General features: G+C 37.1%; 1 protein-coding gene and 1 long non-coding RNA gene across 8 annotated transcripts in view; one reads left to right on the top strand and one right to left on the bottom strand.

The window, feature by feature from the left end:
* The window catches only part of ZNF385B (zinc finger protein 385B), a 413,030-nt gene that overhangs the window by 227,124 nt on the left and 167,539 nt on the right, over positions 1–18,367 (top strand). The gene's annotated exons all lie outside the window — the stretch shown is intronic.
* The window catches only part of LOC125172108 (uncharacterized), a 69,998-nt gene that overhangs the window by 11,392 nt on the left and 40,239 nt on the right, over positions 1–18,367 (bottom strand). The window contains exon 2 of the long non-coding RNA XR_007154594.1: positions 1,400–1,520. This is a non-coding gene — a long non-coding RNA (uncharacterized LOC125172108). The remainder of the gene's footprint in view (positions 1–1,399; positions 1,521–18,367) is intronic.

An 18,367-nucleotide genomic window follows, 5' to 3' on the forward strand; every position in this document is an offset into this window, starting at 1 on the left:
GACTAGCAGTTCCCAAATGTGACTGAACTTCAGTATCATCAGGGGAAATATTTGGGTGTTTGTTTATCTACAAATGTAGAATCTAATCAAAGAATCAAATTAAGGGGCTTGAAAATGGCACTCAGGATTTTGAATTTCCTACATGTATATAGCTAACATTTATTGTGTATCTTCTGTGAGCTAACATTGTGCTGTATGATTTTTTTCTTTTAACACAGTAAAATGGGCTGTTTTTATTGTTCTAGGAATTTTCATATATATGTAGATTTATATAAGTACAATCACAATTCAGTTTTGTAACCCTAAAAATTTCCTTTGTGCTGTGCCGTTGTAGTCACACCCTCTTTCTACCCCTAACCCTTGGGAACCAGTGAGCTGTTCTCCATAACTGTAGTTTTCCTTCTCCAAACTTTTATATCAAAGAACCATATATTACTGGCCTCTTTCACTGTATCAAAGCATAAATTCTTTAAGATGTATTCTTATTGTTACAAGCACCAGTAATTCATTTCTTTTTATTGTTGTGTAGTAGCCCTTTGAATTTGATATTCATTTGAATTTAATAAGTGGTCGTTTTTCAAATATTAGTAGCAACGTTGGAGTCTGAAACCGTACCAGTGATCTTTTCATACTATAAGAAATGCATTGATCTGTCTATACTTTAAATGGATCTTACAACTCTTCATGACTCCGTAACATACTTCATTAGTCATTTGAAAAATATTGGTTTCTTGGGATAAGAAAATCCTTCAAATACTGACACATTTCCTTATATAATATCGGAAAATCACATTCATTAATATTAAGATTAATATCAGTCTCATCAGAAAAATCTTGCAAGACTGTCAAACTCACAGTGGTGTAATAGTTTTCCAAAATATTAATCTTCCCTTGAAGATTCACTTCTTTTTTTTTTAAAGAAAGTCTGCCAAATTGCCAAGTTTAAAACTATAGTTCGTCTGCCACTCTTTCGAATAAAATGGTGTTCCATGAAAAAAATGGCTATTTCAATTCATAGCTCAATCACACAGAGCCTTTTTTTTTTTTTTTTGAGACAACCATGATACTACTGTGGACAGAAAATGTGCTTTTTTATGTGTACTTTCCATTTTGTCACATAGAATATTCAGCAGATGTTTATTGAAGGGTTGACTTAATGAAATTAAACATTTTTATTGCATTTTAAAAGCCATTCTTAAGATTAAAAATAAAATTTTTAACTGAGTATTAGTGGTAAAGGCAAGTACTGATGCTATAGCTTGGTGCCACCGCCTTTGCTCCTCTAAGGCATCAGCAAATGTATATACTATTGTTTTTGTACCATCAGTCCAAATGTCAACAAAGTGAAAAAGGCTCACACAAAAAGGTTTTAGGATTATGAAAATAGTTTTGAACTCACAGACCCCCTGAGGTATCTCTCCAGACCTGTAGGGGTCTACAGATCACTCTTGGAGAACTGGCAGATAGATTATGCTGCATATTGATTCAAAGAAGAATAAGATCATTGTGGAACACAGGCCCTATGAGAAGGGGAAAAAAAATGAGGATAGGGCTGTTAAGGCGTGAGAATACATGGGTGAAGGGGAAGAGCATTATTGACCATTAGAAGGGATGAAGATGTGCCTTATACCCTAGAGATCTCCAAAAACAGAATCCTATTTACTCTCTTAAAACATTTACTCTTACAAGTGGCTCAAGGTAGAAAACCAGATCAAACAATTTCTCAACATTCCTCCAAGTTCTACTATTATGATTTTGTGGTCCCAAAGGATGTGTGGCTTATAATATCTCTAAGTATAGTTGTCTTGTTTCAAATGTTTTTTTCAGACTAGTTTTCAATATCTCTGAAAATGCAATTTCATTCTAAAGCAGTCTTCAGTTTTAATATGGTTTCTTACAGCCTTGCAAGATGCTGTTCTCAATAACTTGCAGGCTAGAATTGAATCAAATTCTTTGAGGCTGTGCTGCTAAGAGAGCTACATGTTGCTCACACTCGTGCCAAGGATGAATGGGGGCAGATAACCATTGACAGTTAGGTCTTCTTCCCACCTACACCGAAAGCATCTCAGGCCATGAGACCGTCTGATCACTGTGGCTTCTGAGATGGAAGGGCTCGACCTTCATTTGGCTCACCAACTATGAGGGTTGGAAAAGCTTTGCTGTGTTTGGCGAGACTTCTCTATAAGGACAAGCAGGCTATAAAATGATTTTTTGCCTCTCAAACTTTGCATATGAGGATTATATTATAAGATTAAAAGTATCAGAAATAGGGGCACCTGGGTGGCTCGGTTGGTTGATCGTCCAACTTCCACTCCGGGCATGATCTCATGGTTCGTGGGTTCGAGCCCTGTGTCAGGCTCTGTGCTGACAGCTTGGAGCCTGAAGCCTGCTTCAGATTCTGTGTCACCTCTCTCTGCCATTCCCCCACTCTATCTCTGTCTCTCTCTCTCTCTCTCAAAAAATAAACATTAAAAAATTTTAAGTATCAGAAATAGATCCTGAATGTTTAGAAACCATAGAAGTTCAATTTTGCTGTGTGCATGTGTAACATAACACTTTTGAGGGATAAAATTTGACTTCTATTTTATATTTATACAGTGGTAATTTCCAGTAGTCCATTTCTACTACAAGAAAAGCCAATTTGTCCCTTGTAGCTTAAACTAAGTTACAGTTAAAAACAAAGGCTATCTTTCATTAAAAAAATAAATAACTGCTGGAAATCAAGGTCTCAGAAATGAAACTGTAAATATTTAGAGAATTATGTTCTCTTCTAGTTGTTTTGCCTCTAGAAAATATAACTAACTCATGGGGAAGATTGAGGAAGGGCAATTAAAAGTGAGTGAGGTGACATTGAAATGGCAATAGCAAAGGCCATTAAAAAGATTAGGGTGCCATTTCTTCAAGCTGGAAACACAAAGGAATATGATTGAAAACTATAAAATGTTATAGCATATGGATAGGACTGAACATACTTGTTCATCAAATCCCTGAAAAGTACCACAAAGGGAAATCTTTGGAGGTCTAAAGAGGCAAATAAAATATAATAAATAAAAAGAATTACTTTCCCATGCAGTAGTCACACTATGGAAATCATTGCCATGGTAGGTAGTACAGACCTCTAACAAAAAAAATTTTTAAAAGATTCAAAGAGGATTTAGGAAATACCATGTGTTTTTTTTTCTTTACAAGATTTTATTTAAATTCAAGTTAGTTAACATTAGTGTAGTATTGGTTTCAGGAGTAGAATTTAGTGACTCATCACTTACATAAAACACCCAGGGCTCATCACAATAAGTGCCCTCCTTAATACCCATTAACCATCCAGTCCACCTCCCACCACCTCCCTCCATCAACCCTCAGTTTGTTCTCCTCAGTTAAAAGTCTCTTATGGTTTGCCTCCCCCTCTGTTTTTTTTCCTTCCCTTCCTCTATGTTCATCTGTTTTATTTCTTAAATTCCACATATGTGTGAAATCATATGGTGTTTGTCTTTCTCTGGGTGACTTACTTCACTTAGCATACATAATACACTCTAGCTCCATCCACGTCATTACAAATGGTAAGATTTCATTCTGTTTTATGGCTGAGTAATATTCTATTGTGTATATACCACATCTTCTTTATCCTTTCATCAGTAGATGGACATTTGGGCTCTTTCCATAATTTGGCTATCGTTGATGGTATTGCTAAAAACATTGGGGATGCATGTGCCCCTTGGAATCAGTATGGAAAATTCACCTTTAATAGAGCTATAATAAAAGTTAAGGGAAAATATATCTTTTGATGGATAAAATGCATTGATAACTTTTGAACTAGAAATTAGATAATTCAGACTAAATAATCCATGAGTTTGACCTCAGGTGGTAGCTGTCATACCATTGTATTCAAAAAGAAAAAAAAACTAAAAATTTAAATTCAAGTCAAGCTAACATCCATTATTTTTTTTCCTGTTTCTATTTTTTCTTAGTTTACAAATTATAACACTAAGTAGAACCTCATGAATTCACTTGTTCAGTTCCACTGCTCAGCTGAAGCTGTTTCAGGTAGTTGTCTACTCTTCCATCATCTCCCTAACAATATATTCTCCCACTTGGCAATTTGCTGAGATCTTTATTTTCAAAGGGAGCCTAAATATTACAGTTTCATTGTAATACCCCCCAACTTTTATTCTGATCTATCTCAAACCATATCAAATTGCAAAAATAGTACAAGAGAACACCTACATCCTACCCCCTCACCTAAATATTTACTTACTAATAACTTTTCCACACAAGTATTGGCTCTCCTACTCTGTAAAGTATATAGAATATGGATTTTTGCTTCACTTATTTATGTTCATACATTTATATCACTAATATGCATATATACGTATATATATTCTCATGCCAAACCATTTGAGAATTATTATGGACATCTAGACTCTTCATCCCTAAATGCTTCAGTTATGGATATTCTAAGAACAGGACATTCTCTGCCAAATACCTGGGAGTACTGATAGAGCAATACTGACAGTACTGTTATATAATAGTCTACTCATATTTCCCCAGTTATCCCAATAATATTGTTATAAACAATATTATTTCCTTTCCTTCCTTCTTTTTCACTAAAGGATCCAGTCTGGATTATATACTGTGTCATTTGTCATATTTTTTTAGTCTCCTTTAAATCAAACAGGTCTCCAACTTTTTTATTTTTTCAGGTATCGCTGTTCTACATAATGTTGACATTACTGAAAAGATCAGTTTAATTTTGCAGAATGTCCTTCATTTTGGATTTTTTTAAATTGTTTCTTCATGATTAGATTTAGATTAGGTATTTTGACAGGATATGTATATAAGTAATCTTGTGTCCTTCTCAGGAGACATAGGATATCAGTGTGCTCATTACTGGTGATGTTAAGGTAAAAGTAGTATCTGCATGATTTTTCCATTGTAAAGCAACTTTTTCCCTTTTGTAACACAAATATAATCTTCATAGTGATACTTTGAGACTGTGCGAATATCCAGTTCCCCACTTTTTTTACCCAGTGGTTTTAGTATCCATTGATGACTGTTACCTGATTTGGTTATTGTTATGTGCTTATCAAATTCTGGTTTTCTACTTCTATCATTCCTTTTACATTTATTAGTTGATTTGCTTTGCTTTTTTCTCCTTCTTCCTCTCCCGTTAAGAAAAGATATTTTTAGTATCACTATGTACTTATGAATATACTTTTCAATTCAATATTATTATAATTTATTCTTCTCATTATCCATTTACTGCTCAAATTGTACCAAATTTGACCAGTGGGGGTCCTTCAGAGTTGGCTTCTGTTCCTCTTGGATGTGTCCTCATCAGTTTGAGCACATTCTCTGTGGCATACCCAGATAATTTCCTTTTAGAATTCGGCCTGGTTCCAAAACTTAGATCTGGACGCAAGGTTTGCTCATTACTACTGGAGCGTCATTGCTTCTAGGCCCTTTCAAAGGATACTAGAACATACATACACACACACGCACATGTGCACACATACATACACCAATATGTATATAGTACTGTTATAGCTCTATATAGTATAGTACTGCTATGCTACTACCATCAATTTTATTCTAGCATTATAGGGTCCTTCCTCCCCTTACCCCATTCTGTACTTCTATTCCCTTTCTCCCAATCCTTGTACCCCCAGTAGCAGTATATTTATCTATTTCCTCAGTCCTGCAGTGCACACAAAACAGTTCCATACATGCTACACCAATACTGTGACTACCAACAAACTTACTGGGTCAAGCTCAAGATTTCCTACTTTTTTTTTTCTTCTTTTTTTTTTTTTTTTTAGTGTCATTGACACACGATGCTACATTAGTTTCTGCCACCATTCTTTTTGTCCACAGAATATATGTCCCTCTAGATATAGTTAGTTAGTCAAAGTATTTTTAGAAACAGCTTATATATGGATTAATTCTCTTTTTTTCTTATCAACTTAATATGGGTTTACATTTACTTGCTTGAAATATAATTGATCTAAGAATTTATTTTCCAGTAGTGTTGATTTAATCTACTTTTGAATATGCAAAAAGTGCTGTTTTTAAATGCTAAGAAACCTAAACATTAACCAACTGTATGCAAACTTTGGTGCTGTGGTCATCATCATATTCAAGATCTGTTTAGAAACTAACAGAGGGAAAGCATACATATTTTGCTTTCTTGTACTAATAACTTATATTTTTATTACCGTTCCAAATTCAGGATCAAGAGTTTTTTCAAGCATACCAATGCTGTAAAGCGGTACAGAGCAGAAGTTAACAAATTGTTTCTGCAATTAGGTTGCCTGAGAGTAAACCCTGGTCCCTACCCTGACCCACCCCACACTTACAGATTACAACCAGGTCAGGTTTATTATACTTTGACTGTCTTGTCCTCCTCACGTGTAAAATTAGGATACTGCAAAGTTTAATATAAAGCATTTTCCTCAGTGCCTAATGAGTAGTAAGTGCAAAATAAATATTACCTGTGATTTTTGGTGGTGCTGCTGGTGATGCTGGTCTTAAATGGGAAACAGTGTGTTCCAGATATCCAGCGTTCCTAACACTATATTTAAAGGTTATTTTCTTGGCAACTGGATTTGTTTTTTGCGGGGTTTGTTGGTTTTGTTTTTGTATTTTTTCTTTCAGTACTTTCCCTTTGATACACAAGGGAAAGTTATGGCTTCGCTAAAAGTTCTGGCATTGAGAGTGACCTTGTCCTTGTTTTGAAGCATCTAAAAAATAAAAATAAAAATTCCTCCTGCAAAACACCAGTCAGTCGCTGCTGCTGGTCCTGGGGCAGGCTGTCTGTCGAGATGCCGAGCATTACAGCCGCTGTAATCACCAAGGCATCTGCCAGAGATCTCAGGGCTACAAACTAGATAGGAAAGTCTGTATTACATCTAATAATAGCTTTGGAAATTTTCCTGAAATGCTTGCTGGCAACTCCAGGCTTGACAGGCACAGCATACTGTAACTAAAGCAAGTATGTCATTGCTACTCTTGCTGGTGAGTGTGCTATGGCACTAACCAAAATAATAGCTAGAAATCATTTGCTACCTCTTCTTTCTTTTTACTTGTAGTACTCTTGGGTTACTGTCACGAGTAGCTAGATATATTTATATAGATGTCCCGTATTTTTAATCCACAAACAGCTTCTTATGACCTATACGTTCATATAAACTTTGATCCCACCAGTGAAGAGTTCAGATAAGAGCAACATTATATCTGACACTATCAGTCTTTTGTCACACATGGGGATTGTTTTCAAGATGCAAGATTATGATACGTTTGCATTCACGTGGAGGATTTGTGAAGAGTATGTGTTGAACGTGGAAAGCACAGACTTCTCTTTGTGTGCACTAAGGTCACCTGAGGATGGGGCCAAAGAGTCAGAGGATGCTCCATAAATGTTCAAGGAACTGTGAAAAGGTTCTAGACAGAAAGATTCTGTTTTGATTAACCATTGGGAAAGAAAAGACTAAGGAGTGAGGTGATGATTCTCTTAAGACAGAGAATTACTGTGAAGCTTACAGTTCAGGGTCTGTCACTTGTGTGGGCCTCCCAGGACTCCAGGAGGGGCCTGAACTGCATGTTCAGGTGGCCGTATGCTTCTGTAATATTTGCTGAAATGTGGTATTTTAATCACAGCTGGTTAGAACCACTGTTTCCTTCCACTAAAACTTCCCGTCCATCTTAGTTTTCCTCATGTTGAGTGGAAGTAGAGGTAGCTGTGTGCATGGAACATGAAGGTTTGGAGATACATTTACTTTGAGTATCGTTGACTCTGTATAGGGTCTGCAGTTGCTTCTGTGTATAATTAAGTTATTGCCCACCATCCCAGCAAAGAAATGGCTTCTAGGTCCTGTCACATACTTGGCCAGTTCACCCAGCGGGGCCAGAGTCTATGTTGTGTTATTAAATGTGTTCTACAGTAAGCCATGGAAGTATATAGGCAGTAGAGGAGAAATAATGATTGAAATGTACACAACCAAAAGCTAACTTGTGTACAATTTACTTCAGTCACCAGGGATGTAAACTTGTAACTGGATGATTGAGGTCTAATTGATCATTAGTTACCATGCAAGTTCTCTCCTGTCAGAACTCTACTAGATAATATAGTGGTGTGTACAATTATAAATGTTATGTATTTTTCCCTTTTTTGATGTGAATTGCTTCAGATAGGATTTATCAAAAATTCCTGAGTCAGGCACAAAGCATAGTAGTGCTACAGACATGAGAATATTTATTTGTTAAGTCACAAGCTTTTGTGCATTCCAACTATGAAGAATTAAAAGAAAATCTGGTCAACCATACTGAAGGAAAGACTGGATTCTCTTTCTGATCCATCTATAGAATGGTACACAAAATCATTATCATATGAAAAGGTGATAAAAAAAGAAAAGGTGATCAAAAGAGTACAAAACCAGAAGTGGGAATAATTTAATAAAATCATGTTATTTTTCATATTTTGTGATTTTTGTGATTTTTGTGATTTTTAGCCATTTTACACTTATAATTTGCATTGATTTTTTGTCAAGTAAATATTCACTTTCTTGTTTAATTTTATTTTTGAAATTTTACATTTATTTCTAAAAGAGAGTCCCCTTCCCAATTAGACTTCAGATCCCAGAAAACCTGGATCTGCCCCATTCTCTACTAATATATAAAATGTGTGTAGTCTGGTAGACAGTCACTCATTCATATGCTTGAGGCAATCAATAAAGAGTTAGGATATGGTAAAAATTGTATTGTACACATGTAACCCAACAGATCCTGTAATAAGATGGCAACTTTTGCTCTAAGAAATAGTTCAATACTGGCTGCTAGTACTTTGTACTTCATCTGTAGCCTATGAGTGCTCAGAGTGTTCTGGTTGAGAATCTCTCCTGAGTTGAGATAGAATTTGTTTAAATGGTGGGCAGAACAATTTCCCACCACAAGAAATCAGGCTCCTCAGAAAAAAAATGTCTACTTCTAAGACTGGGGCAGGAAATGTACAAGAGCTTAGAATGTGCAGAAAGCAAGGAAACTATCAAAAACTACTGGAGTCGTGTCAGAAGGACACAGGAACCAATTTGACAGAATAAAAAAAAATTGAAATGTATTGGAACACATCAATATACTAAAACCCATGCGTGCATAATGAATCAAAGAGTAAAAACCAAAATTCTTTGAGTCAAGGATATGAGGGCATAAAGTCATTCTAAAAAATGGTTGATAAAGGGAAGAAACAAATATTTATCTTGCCTTTTCTGACAAATTGTAATTCAGGTTAACCAAAGAGTTGGTAAGAAAAATGTCTACTTTGTAAAAGAATTCCAGCCAATATTTACAACACGCATGAAAAAAACTAAGCCACCATTATTTTGCAGCCCTTTTTGAAATAATCACCTTAGGAAATGATCATCAATGGATGTGCAAACCATTTGGGGGTGAAAGGTTGATGAGGAATCTTTACAAGAGAGAGCTTAGACTGGGAATACCAAAACCCATTAATTACAAAAAAAGAGACAACAAGTATTATACAAGTAGCAATTACACAATCCTATCCATGAAATATACTTGCTAAAAAGTAGAACATAGCCTCTAGGTCTAAGTGTCAATTTCCAAAAAATACAGAAGAAAGAGGGACATTTTATGTGATAACATGGAATCCAGTCAGCAAAATCCAAAAGTTAAGGCATTCTATAGGATAGATGATTCAATTTCTTCTACAAATAAATGATATGAGAAAAAGGAGGGTAAGACTATAAAAAAATAATAAGCTAATGAACAGATTAAGATAAATTAATATTGAAGAGACATTTTGTCCAAGTGTAATAGGTGGACTTTGGTTGATTTGAACAAAGTAACATCATAAAAGACAGCTTTGAGGAAATCAAGGAAAGTGGAATATAGGCAGGGTATTAAGATGTTAAGGAATTACTGATAATTTTAAAGTATGATAATGGTGTTGTTATAACGTTTTAAAATGAGCTTATCTTTTAAGAATGCAAACCAATTACTTATAAATAAAGTAATACAATATCTGAGATTTGTTTAAAAGTTATCTGGCTTGGGGTGGGGGCCCTTGGGTGGCTCAGTCGGTTGAGCATCCGACTTTGGTTCAGATCATGATCTCACAGTTCATGGGTTCGAGCCCCTCATCGGGCTCTGTGCTGACAGCTCAGAGCCTGGAGCCTGCATCGGATTCTGTCTCTCCCTGTCTCTCTGGCCCTCCCCTGCTCATACTCTGTCTCTCTGTCTCTCAAAAATAAAAGTTAAATTTTTTTTTTAAAAAGTAATAATCCAGCTGGGGAGAAAAAAGTGTTTGGGGAGCATAAATGAAATAAAGTTGGCTCTATTTTGATAATTATTAAGTCTGGATCATGAAGATACGGAGATTTATTATATTGTTGTAACTACTTTTAGATGACTGAAGTTTTTCTTAATTGTAGGCAAAGGTACATGGAAAGTAAATGTGGAAAGCACATATAGAGAGATACCATACTTATATTCTCATTATTTGTTTTTGAAAATGAAAAAAAAAACTGACCAGTAGAAACATCCAATCATGGCATTTGTGAGATACTAAATATGAATGTTATAGGTAGTGGTGTGCTGGTAAATGACTATCTAAAGAAGAAAGCCCTGGGTTATAGTGTTTGCCAGTTTGTATGGTCTAAATACTCCCACTATGGCTGATTTCAAGATACTGGTGTGACCTCACTGAATGTGGAGTTGGGAAGAGTCATGCACCACCAGCTCTTGTGAGTCTGTGCGGCCAGCTGCAGCCCCCTACTCGGAGAGCAGACAGACAAGCATTAGTTTCTGCAGATTCTCGGTCAGACCCCGACTCTAACATCACCCTCTGTCCTTGATCACTTACTTAGTTTTTCTGAGCCTTACTTTCCCCTCTGTAAAATGGAGATAGTAATTCCTACTACATCAAGATATAGGGCTTAAATGAGATCACACATGTGATAGACCTAATATGGTTCCAGTCACATAGTGAGTGATCCTTCATGCTAATATCCTTTCTTCTCCCCAAGTTAAAATAGAAGAAAGAACTCTCACTTTGGTTGGGATGGTCTCAAAATTTCAAAAGAACAGAATGAAGCTGATCATCTTTTTAGAGGGCTTCCTGCCCAGAATTTCTATAATTACTTAAAATTGCAGGTTTTAGGGACTGTCATAAACCTGCCAGAAGCTCACCAAGCTCTAATTTGGTTGGATATTAATAGGTAGACTGGGAAGTTAATGTGATGTGATTGTGGCTAGAATAGAACCATCTGTTAAAAGTAGTGGTTTCTGTCCAATGTGATCTGGAACTGCAAATACACAGTAAGAATTAAGTTAGAATTATCTTAGAGTTGACATGGTGAAAAAAAAAAACTATAACTTACTTATTTTCCCAGGGAATGTTAAGACCCAGCTAAGACGTTTCTGGCATGAATAAGTCTAAGGGTTATGTTGGCAAATTGGAAATATTTCCATTCACAATTTGATTGTTTGAGCAGTTATTAATAATAGTAGCAACGTACTTTCCAGATTCTTTATTTAACTTGGGTTATTAACTACAGTATCAGTTAATGAAAGAAGTTTTTTTTTTTTTGCCTTTGTTTCCTGAACAATTTTTTTTCTATGTAGAAATCTAAGATTAAGGTCATCACTGATTAGTCAATAATGATGCAGTTCTCAGAATTACTGAATTAAATGCATATATAAAAATATTCTTTAATTAAAAGCAAGGCTAGAGAGAGAGGGAATTATAAGTCAAGCCCACATTTAGAATCTGAAGACACTAATACTAAAGGCATTTGAAATGTGATTTGCATGTGTGGGTTGATGTGTTCCTACTGGGAATACAACTTGGGGATGTATTTTCTCCTCTCGGGAAGAGTTGCATGACTCAACTCTACATATTTTGGATTTCTGAGCAAATACTTAATGAGATAAGAAGCAGTATGCTATAGCATCCATCTGAAATTGGCCTAATAGTCTTTGATCTTTAAAAGAATAGTTTTCCTTCAGAAAATTAAAACATTTGCCCCTTGGAAATTTGAACTTCCTATTTTCTTAAAACAGTGTTATTTATGCTAACCTTAATTCACTGGGTCATAATAAGGATGCTTTAGGAAATGAAATGGAACAAAATAAGTTAAAAATAGAGTATGTCACAAATAGAAAGGATCAATAGTGTTTTGTAAAACTCATGTTTTAGTTGTGAGTACATATATATTCAAAACTGAAGTAAAATGTATTTCGCATTGAGTCATGATTTTAAAAAATTGAAAATTTTGAAATGTTTTAAAATATACAATCAAAAGTCCCTGAAAAATAAAATAACTCTCCCTTTGTGGTACATGTCAAAATTATATCTAGATTAACAACTCTTGAAATGTTGTTTTGGACAGAAGCATCCTGGATTTCGAGGGAGTCGTGAGTCTGCCTGGACTTCACTAGGGATGGCAGAGGGGGGACACAGTTGTGGAGATGGACCTTTTGTCTGTTTGATTTTCTTCCTTTCTGAAGTAGAACTTTCTGAAGTAGGACAGACAGTGCTACTTGGCGTGCCTACATATTCCCAAACATCTCAGTTAGATTTCAAGACTTGAGGTCAGAAGTTTTACCTTGTGCTTTCTTACCTTCTCACCCATGAAGTGTCTCTCACACACAATAGAATGTGCTTACCATTACAGTTGGTAGTAATCAGAGCTCAAGTTTTCCCTAACATACTATTTGGCCACATTTACTCATATGTTTATATACTTATTCATATACTCTTTCCCACAAAGGATTTAGTGCAGCTTCTGATGTGAATAAATAAGAAAATAATGGTTGAATTATAAATAAAAATTACTATAATATAAGTATACACATTTTAGGGATGCGTAGGTAGCTCAGTCGGTTGAGCATCTGACTCTTGATTTTGGCTCAGGTCATGATCCCTGGGCCGTGGGATCTCTTCTTGGGATTGTCTCTGTCCCTCTCCCTCTGCCTCTCCCCTCCTCAAAATAAATAAGTAAACTTTACAAAAGTATATACACATTTTAAAAATAAACAAATACACACATTCAAGAATATTTTTATACACATATACACATACCCTTATATATCTTAAAGGTAAGTAAGGTCAGAGGAAAAAATGTAAATAGTCAAGCAATAAGTTCCTTCCTAGTTTTTCTCTGAGGCTCATTCTTGTATCTGAACTCCCCAGTAGGCAAAGTAAAATGGAATATATATCAGTTACCAGTTTACTGTTAAAGAAGAGAGACACCTGCAGGAAAAGCAGAGGTTTCCTTATATACACGAGAGACATGACTAAAAGGCATCTCTCACATAAAGTTTCATGTAGGAGACAATCAGTGTCTGAAACTCAAAAATGTCCATACCATCACTCCTGAAGAATTGTGGTAATGGATTTTATTTTTATTATTTGTTACTTCTCCTCCATGGAGAAGTAATTTCTTTAAAATTTTGTTAATGTTTATTTATTTTTGAGAGAGAGAGAGAGAGAGAGAGAGAGCGCATGGGGGGGGGAGGGGCAGAGAGAGGGCAGACACAGAATCTGAAGCAGGCTCCAGTCTCTGAGCTGTCAGCACAGAACCCAACATGGGGCTTGAACTCACAAACCATGAGATCATGACCTGAGCCGAAGTCGGACACTTAACCAACTGAGCACCCAGGCACCCTGAGGCTGAAGACTTTCTGACAAAACATAGCAAAATTAAATCTGTAAAAAAACAGAAAATTATGATCCAGTAAGGTAATCTTTTGCCTATTCTAAAATATCACTCAGAACATGTAGAAGAAATCATTTAAACAGTCATCCCCAAATATCACCTATCTCAACCAAATTTTTAACTAAACTGCTTGACAGGGGGTCTAAGATTACATACACCCTCTGGCTAGGGCCTAGATAGATAGGCATTCAGGATTGTTGGTTGCAAACAAATCCATCTGAAAAAGTTATGATTAGGAGATCAGGTCGATATTCTTTGGTGAAAATTGCCAACTTCACCAGGGTTCCTGCCTGATGAACCATTCCACCTCCACACCAAGATGGGTTATTCTGTGACAAAATGTTTCCAAAGCTTGAATCCAGAGTATCATCCCACAGCAATTTCAAAATGTGTGGGAATAATTTTTGCTGTACTTTGCTTTGTTTGTTTTTTCCCCGTACCACTGCTAATCTCCAGCTTTCATTCACTCTAGGAGTCCCGCTCATATTCTGTTAGAGGGGTCACGGGGTCTTTACTAGTCTTCAAACAAAAATTGGCAAGTTATTTGGGAGTGAATTGGAAAGACAGAGCACCTAGTGTTTGGGGCACCAAACAATCATTAGAATGCTTGGGCAGTTAGGAGTTACCTACTTCATATAGCAGTGGAAGAATCACTTCCCCAATTTGAAACTTCACAGTGAACATTATCTGAAGGAGAGATGGACCACAGAACTGAGGATATCTAGGGAGCATCTGGATGGCTCCTGAGAGGAATCACTACAAGATGCCTGTGATTAAACACGGGCAATGGGATTGAGGGGTTGGATGCATGGGGGCCTCAGATTAGGTTGAGGCAGCAAAAGAATGCCAAATACCTAGAAGAGAGGAGTAAAGGAAGGTTTATAGTAATTATCAGATACATTTTACTCCTCATTTACTCTGACAAATGAGAGGTGGGGAGGGCAAGGAAAAAGATGATGAAATAGAAGATTCTTGGGCTGGTTCTAGTAAACCTAAGGAGGTTTCATCTTCAGGAAAGCATAAAAATAACTGTCATTCAATTTAAAAAATATGGTTGCATATGAAAGCCCATTTAGAAGGGAACAAGTTGTCTAATTTGGGGGTGGTTAACAAGTGAGCGTTTTTGAGAAATAAACTTTCTGGCCGTAATTCATTTTGTAATAACCGGGGGGTTTTAGTTGCTAGCCACAAAACTAACTGGCTGTTTATAGCAGAAAAGAAATGTGTTGAAAAAGCATTGGGGAGGCCCAGAGAATCACAAGGAAGCCTGTAGAACCACGTTTAGGAAGAACCTAGACACAGAGCCTAGATTCATGCCATGGGATCCATCTAGTAAGAGAAGGGCTGCTGGTGCCAGTAAGCCCTGGGCACCACAGCTGCATCCTTCCAGGAGACATCTTGCTGGCCCCACCTGCTCCTGGAGATTGGTTGTAAAGTGCGGCTCCTGCTGCCCTCTCCAAAATGGCTTCTCCCCATTTCTGCTTCTTGACATCACCAGCTCAAGATTTGGGTGTGGAAGGCACAGGAAGGGGATGAGCTATTTCTAACTGGCTGAGCCTAAGTTATATGTTCTGGCTCAGTCCTTTGGGGCTGTATAACAGGAGTCCATAGACTGGGTAGCTTATAAACAACAGAAACTTCTTTCTCACACTTGTGGAGGCTGGAAGTCTGAGATCAAGGTGCCAGAGTGGTAAGGTTCTGGTGAGAACCCTCTCCTGGGTTGCGGACTGCTGTCTTCGCATGGTATCCTCAAGAGTGGTGAGAGGGGGGCGCCTGGGTGGCGCAGTCGGTTAAGCGTCCGACTTCAGCCAGGTCACGATCTCGCGGTCCGGGAGTTCGAGCCCCGCGTCGGGCTCTGGGCTGCCGGCTCAGAGCCTGGAGCCTGTTTCCGATTCTGTGTCTCCCTCTCTCTCTGCCCCTCCCCCGTTCATGCTCTGTCTCTCTCTGTCCCAAAAATAAATAAACATTGAAAAAAAAAATTAAAAAAAAAAAAAAAAGAGTGGTGAGAGGAAGCAAGCCCTCCTGTGACCCTTAAAAGGGTTCTAATCCCGTTCATGAGAACTCTACTCTCATGACCTCATCTAACCCTGATTACTTCCCAAAGGCCTTACCTGCTAACACCATCACTTTGAAGGATAGGGTTTCACCATATGAATTTTGGAGGGACATAAACATTCAGTCCATAACAGGCTTTTTTAGTGACGTGTGGACTTTACCTCCCCCTGAGACTAGAAAGGTGCAAATTCCTCAGGGAGACCTAAGGCTCAGCTTCTGGGCACCTCTTTCCCACCCCACCCCCCCAAAACAGGCAACTGCCCACTAAACTTTTCTTTCAAGCCTTCATATATTCTTGAGTTCTTGGATTGGTTCTTTAAATTTTCAGGGCACTCTAGAAAAGGCTATCTAATGAGTCTTAATTTTCTGTTCCAGTTTCCATGCTGAAACTCAGAGCCATTGTATTTGGAGACCTAGTTAAACCCTGTACATCACAACATTTTGCATGTTGAGTGTTAACATTTTAAGTATCAACATCAAATTTATTCTGTTGTTCGTGCTTATTAATTGAAAACAAATCTAAACTTTGAGGACTTTCCCATGTATATGCCCACTGCAGGCTCCCAGAGAAGCCCCGAAAATAATGATGATAGTGCAGAACTGGCCCTTGCAGGCCCCAGCTATGTAAGCACTTCCCTCTCTTCGCCAGGCACTGTGCTAACCTCTGAGTCCTTGCTACCGCTGCTGTTCTTCCAGAGTGCAGGCCAGTCTTCTTTCTGTCTCCTGTTAATTGACAATGCCAGTTATAGAAAATAGTGCCAGACCACACTCCAGTGTGTCAGTTGTACAAGTGGGAAAACAGAAAGATTACCCAGCTAGTTGTGATTTAAAATCCTTATTCCTATATATGTATCTTAAAATGATACAAGGCTCTGAAAACGCAGAACAAGAACATAAATAACTTCTGTAAGGTTCTAAAATGTAGAGTTGGAATCAAAATAACTTTTAGAACCATTCCTGGGAGGATGCTCTCCCAAGACATTCTTTCCCAAATTTAGAAAATCAGGTTTATTTTTAATTTTGGTCCACTTTTCAGTTATTCCAGGAAGATTTTCTTAAGGATTCTCCAGTGTCATTAGAAGCCACAAAGTATCTGCTGCAAAAAGCTAGATTTCATCTGCCTATCTTCAAAGATAAATCCAGGAAACTCCATGAGCTTAGTGTTTACACCGGCCCAAGTGAGGCTAAAAGATGTAAGGGTGATGGTGCATCTGGTAGTGATGATGCTGAACAAGTTCTGGAGATGGGTTGTTGTGTTACATTTTTATTAATAGCTGCACACCTTGAGATCTGATTCATTCCTATCCATGGGTCTTTGAGACCTTACGAATTTGTCTAAATGCTCAGAACCATGCTAATATTTTTTCATTGTATCTCAGCATATTTTGTATTAAGAGAAAACAAGCACATAGATTTTTGACAAGCAAATACTGGCTCAACAATTATAACTTGTAGCTACAAAGTTACTGCTTAATATAACAGTGAAGAAGCTAAAAATACTAAGGCAGTGGTTTCAGTCTTTCTCATGTATAATTTTACAGTTTCTTTAAGATTCAGGGAAGCTAAACTCTCATCATTTTGTCAGATTGAGAGTAACATTTATCATGAATCAAATCTTCCTAACATTTTCATCAGTAGCCTAAAAGAAAATGGTAGGTTTCATTTTATTTCCAAAGTGATTCTTGGATTTTCAGGTTGCACTGAAAAGTGAGATGGAGAGGATGAATTGGAGGTGATCCATTATCACCAAAGCACAATCCAAAGGGAAAACTGAGAAGAAAAGCTCTATGTGAAGTTCTATTCCATTGTTGCCCTTTCCCTAGACCTGCTACACTCCATTCCTCTTCCTTGGAAGGAAGTAAAGGAAGGAAGGTGAGGAGAAAGGGAAGTGGCCATAGTGTGATGGAACCAGCTTTGCTGACTTGAGTCAGCCAGTTTTGTGCATCTCTTCCCAAACTTACATTAAGTAATTTGTTGATACCTTAAAATCAGCCACGTTGGAAATATTTACACCATAGAAATTGATGGGGTATAAATGAGGGGCTCCCTTCCCCCATCCCCCTGTCAGAGTAGGTTGCTAAGATATATTAGCATTCCACTGATAACCTGCTGTTGAAAGGAACATTGTGTATCACAGCCTTACCATTATTATCACTTCCTGATTATGACCTGTCAGTATAGGTAAAATTTCTAAAGACCTTGACTATAGTCTGCCTTATCCCAACCTTTGTGTAGTAAAGATGAAGAGTTGGAATAATGTGCTCTCTATTTAAGTTACTCATGATGCATTTGTTTCTTGTGCAATTTTACCTTCTTAGACTTCTCAATGCATTGTTAGTTTTCTTTTCACGCTCCCCTTTCCTTTTTTTTTTAGCCCCTTCTCTATTATCCTTTCCTGATTACTTAGTCTTCTCAGTGTGACTCTGACATTTTATGAAGAAGTATTCGTATGCACACTGCCTGATTAGTATGATCCAGGCATCAAAAAGTATTATAGACTCAATTCAGCAAACACTAATTGAATATTTCCTCTGCCTAAGTCATTATGCCAGAGAAAATAAGACACAGTATGTAGTCCCAAGCAA

Source organism: Prionailurus viverrinus, chromosome C1, assembly GCF_022837055.1.
Source record: "Prionailurus viverrinus isolate Anna chromosome C1, UM_Priviv_1.0, whole genome shotgun sequence".
In the NCBI taxonomy this organism is placed as follows: domain Eukaryota; kingdom Metazoa; phylum Chordata; class Mammalia; order Carnivora; family Felidae; genus Prionailurus; species Prionailurus viverrinus.